The sequence below is a fragment of the Bidens hawaiensis genome, unplaced genomic scaffold (assembly GCF_021521415.1).
Source record: "Bidens hawaiensis isolate Kalapana, Puna unplaced genomic scaffold, B.hawaiensis_p1.1 tig00040825_1, whole genome shotgun sequence".
Lineage (NCBI taxonomy): Eukaryota > Viridiplantae > Streptophyta > Magnoliopsida > Asterales > Asteraceae > Bidens > Bidens hawaiensis.
The window spans coordinates 74888-83594 of record NW_027505683.1 but is presented as its reverse complement, the minus strand read 5'-3'; the positions used below and the strand labels follow the sequence as shown (position 1 = coordinate 83594).

Here is an 8707-nt window from a genome sequence, read left to right as displayed (position 1 = left end):
AGACCGAATTTCTGATCCGATTCAGTGGTTCGACTCATACACTGTTTTTTCTCCGGCTTGGTGAACATACCCATTTGGAAATACTGGCAAAATTTCAAACGGGCCCCGAGGTGGCGTCGGGGCATAATTGTTGATCCGATTTTATCGTATGTTAATAAAATATTGTATGGAAGTCTCAAAGACCAAATTTCTGATCCGATTAAGTGGTTCAGCCCATACTCAGTTTTTCTCCGGCTCGGTGAACATACCCCTTTGGCAATACTAGCAAAATTTTGAATAGGCCGCGGGGTGGCATCAGGGCATAATTATTGATCTGATTCTTTCGTATGTGTAGAAAAGGGACAAACCGACTACCTATTACCTCTCGGTCGCAAGGAAGGTGAACCTACTAAATTTTATTAATAAATCACATGTAAGATTCATATGGTCGCGCTAACCACAAATAGATCAAAAACACCAAGTCTATGACCTAACCGAATAACCCTAACCTGACGATACAAAATCAATCAATCAAGGCAACAAGGGAAATCAATATGCAATAATTATATAACAACAATAATTAACACATCCAAAACCAAATAAACCGTCAACCAAAGTCAATATTCATCTCAACCTAGGTAGCTAGGGGCTTTAGCCAACAATCATAGTCATAATGACAAAGGCAAAAGTGCTTGAGTTCATGACAATAAACTGGATGGAAAACAAATTAAAGATCTCAAACCAAATAATTATAAATCTCTTCCAGTTGTTAACCTTAGGTGGGATCTAAGGCTAGGGTCTGAGTTCCCACGTTTTGGTTCAAATGTCTAACCTTAGGTGGTGTCTAAAGCTGGGCATTAAAAAGGGGAACCCTGGTAACTTAAGAATATTAGAATCCAATTAAAGTGTTCACAGCTTAAAATTCCAAACCGACTATATTGCTTTCTTATATCTTAATACCTTCTTGCTATGGTTAGAAATATTTGATCCAGGATTGTAATCAAGACAACGGAATTCGGTTACTTGATTTACCTTCCTCTTCTTTTGTTTTGGTATCACAGTTGTATCATCACCTGCTCCTTGTATCACAGTTGTATCACCACTTGCTCCTGCTCCTGGTATCACAGTTGTATCATCACCTGCTCCTGTTTTTCCTTTCCTTCTATATTGAACGAACGGTGTCTGCTGTGGCTTCTTCTGCACAACGATCGGTGCCTGCAACAGTTTCTTCTGCTCCTATCTTTCTTTCATGAGTAAGCTTTTCAATCTACTTCTCAAACAATCAATTTCTTTATTTTTAAAGCACTTAATCTTAAACTGAAAATTTGAAACATGTTGACCAAGTAAAAGACCAGCAAAATAAAATAATGATTTAAATATCATAGGAAGACAACAATCAACACGTACCATTTTTTCAAATTCTTTTTTCGTTCTTCTCTTCGGGGCCTGGTTAATGAAGTGCTCAATAAACAGAAGAGCATAGAAACCACAATCAGAAGAATTTGGTTGTTGTGGAACCTAATAGGAAAAATCAATCACATAAACCTATTTTTTCCGCTTCAAAAACTAAAACAAAGATTTGAATTGTGTATTAGGTTTTAGACCTTGATGCTGACTTCTTCAACTTTAGTGACTCCATGATTCACTTCTTCTTTCTCCATGAACCTAAAAACAAAGATTTAAATTGGTTACACTTTACTCTTTCCAACACCATATAATAATCATTTGGCTTATTTTTGTCTCACCTTCGAATATTTTGAAAATTTTGAGCTGCATCATGGATACCAGGTAATGAATCCAAATGAAGTATAAGTAGTTTTGATTTGACGGTTTTGTTACACATACACACTATAACCACACTCCAATGGGAACTAGATAAAATAAAATGAGCTGAATCAATATATCTTATGAAACAATATGTAAATATCTTATCAATATATCTGATTTAAAACAAATTGTCGTTGAATTTAAATATCTTAGAAAAACGTATCTTTCATTAATTGGGATAACAATATATTCTTTCTGAAAAATATTGTCTCCACACCACCACCTTCTTAACTTGTCAAACGAATTTTCAGCAATTCCCTATTTAAGGAATACAAGGACCACACAAGCATGAGTGGGAGCTATGCAGTCAATAGCGTGCTATAGCGGTGTTATAGCGCTGCTATAGCGCTTAGCGGACATACAATCTCATAGCGATTCAAATAGCGGTCCCGTATAGCGGTGCTAAAAGCCGCTATTTGACTGCTATTTTGAAACCTGTATGGCGGTCATAGCACTGCTTTTAGCGGGGCTTTTTTTTATTTCAGCCCAAAAGCCCGTATTAAACAAGTTTTTGTTTAAAATAAACCCAAAACTAAAGGCCCAAAATTAAACCTAAATCAAGGCTTAAAGTCTTCATTCATTCGTTGTTCACTGTTTCTTCATTAGTCGACAAAAAATCGTTGGACTTCCATTTCCTAAATTCTAATTTGTTGGTGGTTCCTAATAATATTTTGTATGATATTATTATAGAATTTGATATTACTCTTAGTATTTTCAAATATAGATTTATATAAATATAAATACATAATCGTGCATGATATAAAAATTACCGCTATATCACCGCTATAACCTATATATCACATAGCGGACCATGACCACCATATGATTTTGGACTGCTATAACTGCATAGAGTGGGAGAAATGATGATCATAAATTTAGGCCTAGCAAACTGGGAAGATATATAAAACCTAGGATGATAGAACATTTTTCAGCTTAAGGTAAAAAAATGTGTTGGCTAAGTGATAATCACTTATTGCTCCATTTCTTGGAGATGCGTTCTGCCCTAAATATATGGCCAAAACACATACCGAAGGTAAAAGTTCATCAAAATCAATTAAACACATAGCAAAGTTAAAAGAAAAAACAGTTAAACACATACTGAAGGTAAAAGTTCATATGCCTATCATTCAACCATTTTCTAGGCTCAAGCATCTGAATATCAGTATAAAATATGACTACATCCCATCCACTTGTAAAAGCTTCCCCAGTATTCCAAGTGTGATCACTTGTAGAAGCTTCCCCAGTATTCCTAGTATGAGAAGAAATTGTACTTTTAGAAATTGTACAAGCAAAAATCGTACTCTTACATTTCTCGTTAAATTTACCAAGCTCCAAAAGTAACCCCAGCTCTATCTTTTCTGGTTCAGCCTTGATAAGATGAGGGATATATGTTTCAGGTCTTTGCAAATCTTTTCTGCCAAGTATTTCTTTCTCTTCCTCTCGGGAGCATGATCAATCTGTAAGTAGGGGAAGTCAGTTAAAAAGATCACAAAAGTCATAATATTAATAAACATAATAAAATACTACACATATTTTTAATAACCATCCAATTCTGGCGGAACTCTTTAATCACATCGTCATTGATCTCAGAAATGTTCAACGCTTCCATTTTCTTATTCATACAGTATAACTGTAAAAAGCGGACACACCCACCTAGATTCCTATCAATCTCATCCCCTTTAAAAAACGTTTGAATGCCATTCTTGAGACCATCAAGAGCAATATTTGCCCACGGTTGGTCATGAAGTTTATTTGCATTCTTCAAAAACGACAAATACTTTTTTCCCAATATACCCCGCAGAGTAGGACAAACAATACAGTGCAATGCTATTAAGGCAAAAGTTTGCCTAATAACATCGTCATCAACAGCTTTCTCGAGTTCCTCATGAACCATCTTAATATTGATATTCTTATATCTGTCATTTTTTTCCAAACTGCAATATTTTTTAGAAGATCGTCATCCACTTTCTTACTTTCTTTAGTTGATGAGACATTTTTATCATCCAACTCCTTAGTTTCTTTAGTTAATGAGTCATTTCCATCTCGTATACCCATTATCTCATAAAAATCCTTAACTGTAATACGGAAGACTTGGGTATTACCCCCTTTATGTATAGTTAGGGTCATTTCTTCACAACTGAAATTCCTAACTATTGACTTCACAACATCTCGTTCTAAGCTTAAACTTATTTTCTGTAAGTCTAGAAGCTTTGCAAAAGGGGTTTGCAATATTACCTTTTTTTATGCTCATATACTAGTGTTTTCTTCAAAGCTTCACGAAACAGGTTTGTCCTACACCTTATACGGGTCTTATTACTTGTTTTCTTCTTTGGCTCATTTCCGGTATTCTTTTCATTTTCCTTTTTTTCCTTGTATTTATCAACCAAATCTTTTTTGTTTAAACCTTAGTGCTCCTCCCTAAACAACATCACAGGAAGTTAAGGATGGAAGAGTATATGCTTAACTGCCTAATTAGTAACTACACAGCACATTGAACATTTTTTTCTTTATAATCAATCAAAATTGCTCTTAATTTTTAGTTCTTTTCTATAATAAAAATTTATCCCTATAATAAATAAGCACAGTTTCACAACAATAAGAAGCTTAACCAAACCAGAATCTATGATAAACTTTGAATTCAAGCGTACAGTTTCAGGAAACAAATTAAGCGCTGTAATAAATTGCGATTTAAATAGAGAAACATACTGAAATTGGTTCCATGGATTATGCGTTATGTCTTCTATCTTCTCCATTTGATTAGGGCTTTATGATGATGTTGAAAGACGGAGGATCGTGTGAAAATTGATCGTGGAGAAAATTGAAAAAGGGCCTATTGAGAAAATTGATCGTGTGAAAAAGGGCGGTTTTTATAATTTCAATTGGTTGCTAAATGTATGGTAAAAGACTAAAAATCCCTTAACCTTAGGTGGGATATATTAGGGGTGGCAATCGTGTCGGGTTGACAGGTTAACGGGTTGATAGGTTTCGGGTTGGCAGGTTACCGCGTTGAGATTCTTCAACCCTAACCCAACCCATATTTTTATTCGTGTCGGGTCGTGTCGACCCATTTAAATTCGTGTCGTATTCGGGTTGTGTTTTGGGTCAACCCAGTTTACGTTCATATACGATATGAGTAATATCTATTGACTTCGTGTCGGGTAGTGTTGACCCATTTAAATTCGTGTGTTGTTCGGGTTGTGTTTCGGGTCAACCCATTTTACGTTCATATACAAAAATGAGTAATATCTATTGACTTAATGATAAATTAAATAATTAGTTACTCTTATTCATATAAAACTTGTTAATAATTTGTGATAAATCTAATTGTTTTTGTGTATTTATCTCTCTTTTTCAATTAACAAACTTAGGTTCACATATTTAACTCAAGAAATGACATGTTATTCCGGCAGAGCACTTCCAGCTTCTTCATTCTCTTCAGACGCCGTTGGCTGTTTTAACGGCAACAGCGAAGATGCTGCTTGCGTTTGCTTTAGGGTTCACAGTAGTGATGCCTGAAAGAATCACTGTTGATGCGGTGGTGATGATGCCGGAGTTGCGTGTGACTCCGGCGACCTCGTCGAATCGTCGTCGACAGCTGGTGGTGCAAATTAATTATGTTACAGGTTAGGTTTACCTTATCAAATATATCTTCTTTCAAATTACTGTCTTAACCTCTGTACTATACCAAACGCAACTAGTTTCTCTCTCACTCAAACTCTAGCATTTCAAATGAAGACGCCGAATTCTGATCTGATTGAGCCGCAGCAGGAGTTACCGGTTTCTCCGGCGAAGTACTTACAGCTTCATCATTCTCTTCAGACGTTGTTGCTACTTCAACGGCAACAGTGAAGTTGGTGCGTGCATTTGCTTTAGGTTCGCAGTAATGATGCCTGAAAGAATCACAGATGACACGATGGTGATGCCGCCGGAGTTGTGTGTGACTCCATCGACTTCGCGATTCGCCTTTGACAACTGGCGGTGCAAATCGATTATGTTGCAGGTTAGGTTTACCTTTTCAAATCTATTTTCTTTCAAATTACGGTCTCAACCTATGTAATATACCAAATGCATCTGATTTCTCTCTCACTCAAACTATAACATTTCTAATGTAGGCCTCGAATTCCGATCAGATTGAGCGGCCACCGGAGTTACCCGTTATTCCGGCAAAGTACTTCCAACTTCTTCATACACTTTAGACGTCGTTGGATGTTTCAACGGCAACGGTGAAGATACCGCTTGCGTTTGCTTTAGGGTTCGTAGTAGTGATCCCGAAAGAATCACTGATGACGGCAACGGTGAGTACTTCCGGTCTAATAGTCCAATATATACTTCCAGTCTAATAGTCCAATATATAGTAATTTTAGTGGATAAAATTTAAAAATAAACAATATTTATACATTAACAAGATGTACTTTTCTTTTTTACATCTTTGTCTTCTTTCATTTATGATGATATGGAGTTTACAATGCCTTCTAACAACTTTTGCTACTACTATACTTTATCCATTTTAATTTATAACACTACTTGAAGTCCAAACTATACTTTATCAATGGTGGTAGGTCGAGCTTCAAGTTGGTCTCGGGTGCAAACAGTTTTAAACACCATTCGAAAACCGAAAATGCATAAAACTAATGACCGAAAACCGGACTAATAACACCTATTCGGGTCGGTACCGAGCAGATTTCGGTTAGGGTCATCGGTTTTATTTAGGTTGGACCGAAATATACTCAACCCTAGACTCGAGCTTGATTTTTCAGATGGATAATGTAAACGAACCGAGCACAAACCAGCTCGTATAAGTTCGAGCTCCCCGTGGCTCGGCTCAATTACAATTTCACAAAAGTGAAAAAGCAAAACATATCTTACAAAATCATCAAATATTTGATGCTAATAATTTGATAATTCCACAAGTGATTAGTATAATGTAAAACGAAATAACTAAGTTATGAACATGAACATGAACAAACTTAAAATACATGAGAATAATTTACCTGTATGGTTATATAGTATAATTCCGAGACTGTCTATTCCAACATTATATGTTAGATTGTTGTAGTTATGGGTTTATGGACTGAAACAAATCTGTATATACAGATAGAGCTCTTCCATCTTCGACTCCCATATTGGAGTGCTGATTCAAACATTTCAACTCGGGAATATTAAGCTCTTATGGCAATGTGGGTAGATTAAAAATGGTGCGGATGAAGGTGGCTGTTTTATAGAGATGGGAGAAGAACTAGACTTGATAAAGATATTGGTTCTTTAAAAAAGCAATATAGTAGATTAAAATTTTGTCGTTTCATTAACTTCAACTGGCTTATTTAAAGCTTTTAGACAGCTTTTATTAAATACAGTTGGCACTTAAATTTACTAGGGTGAATTTATTAAAGATGTTAGGCTATTTTTACTGGGTCAAGTTATTCTACAAAGGGGAATAAAAATGAGAAGGATAAAAAGCCATAATTAATTGACATGTGTCAAGTATGGACCAAAGAAAAAAGGGTATAGAGGTAATTGTACACATTTTCTCTCTCCACATGCAAGACACATATTAATACCCTATCATTTTATAACGTTTATAACTTTTTCATATGATATTTTTTTAAAAAAAAAATTCACCATAATAAGAAGCGTTTTTTACCTTTAATATGAGTATAATTTTGTTATATAAGAATAAAAAATAATTTACGTCATTGTGTTATTGTGTCATATAAGATCATTTGTGTGAGTGTATAACACAATGGAAATAGAGTCTGGTAAATATAACACAATGGAGACAGAGTCTGAAACAACATTATTGTGTCATTATGCAGTTAGACTATTGTGTTATTGTGCATAAGATGAATCATGTGAATATGACACAATGGAAACAGAGTCTGGTAAATATAACACAATGGATACAGAGTCTGGTAAATATAACACAATGAAAACACAGTCAGGTAATTATAACACAATGGAGACATTGTGTGGTAAATATAACACAATGGAGACAGAGTCTGAAACCATATTATTGTGTTATTGTGTATAAGATGAGTCATGTGAATATGACACAATGGAAATAGGGTCTGGTAAATATAACACAATGAAAACAGCGTCTAGTAAATATAACACAATGGAAACAGAGTCTAGTAAATATAACACAATGGAAACAGCGTCTGGTAAATATAACACAATGGAAACAGAGTCTGGTAAATATAACACAATGGAAACAACGTCTGGTAAATATAACACAATGGAAACAGAGTCTGGTAAATATAACACAATTGAAACAACATATTACATAATGAACAACAAAAAAAACACAATTAAAAAAACCCATTAATTTTTTTTTAATTTTATATAACAATATGATACTCATATTAAAGATAAAAAAAACGCTTATTATTATGGTGAATTTTTTTTAAAAAAATAATGTCGTGTGAAAAAGTTATGGACATTTTAAAATGATGGGGGAATTGGCATGTGTCTTGCATGTGGAGAGAGAAAGTCAACAAAAGTGGTTTATTACCTTCATGCCCTTTTCATCAATTTTTATTTATTAAATTAATCTCATCCATTCAAATTTAGGATCAATGGACTAGATTTCTTCTCACCCTTCTCATTTTTGTTGTTCTTTGTATTTTAACTTTACCCACTTTTACTAGGGTGAATTTATTAAATTTATTAATGTATGATATGATAGTCAAACAAATTTGTTGTTTAAATGAGCGATATCTATGAACATGAAACACACACTAACAAAAAATACATCAGACACTACTACAAAAATTGGCATTTGTTACGGCCAGATTCGTAGCTAATCCATAACAAACAACCTGTTTGCTATGAATTTGCTACGGATTTGGTTCGTAGGTACAAGTCTCATAGCTAAATTTTTTTCTAGCAGTTTTAACTATGGAAT

The 8707-nt window shown here is 34.6% G+C and overlaps 1 long non-coding RNA gene across 1 annotated transcript; it reads left to right on the top strand.

The window, feature by feature from the left end:
• Positions 1–7445: 7445 nt before the first annotated feature.
• On the top strand, positions 7446–8085 carry LOC143614723 (uncharacterized). The gene is made up of 2 exons (XR_013150338.1): positions 7446–7775; positions 7906–8085. It is a non-coding gene; the product is annotated as an uncharacterized LOC143614723 (long non-coding RNA).
• Positions 8086–8707: the final 622 nt, after the last annotated feature.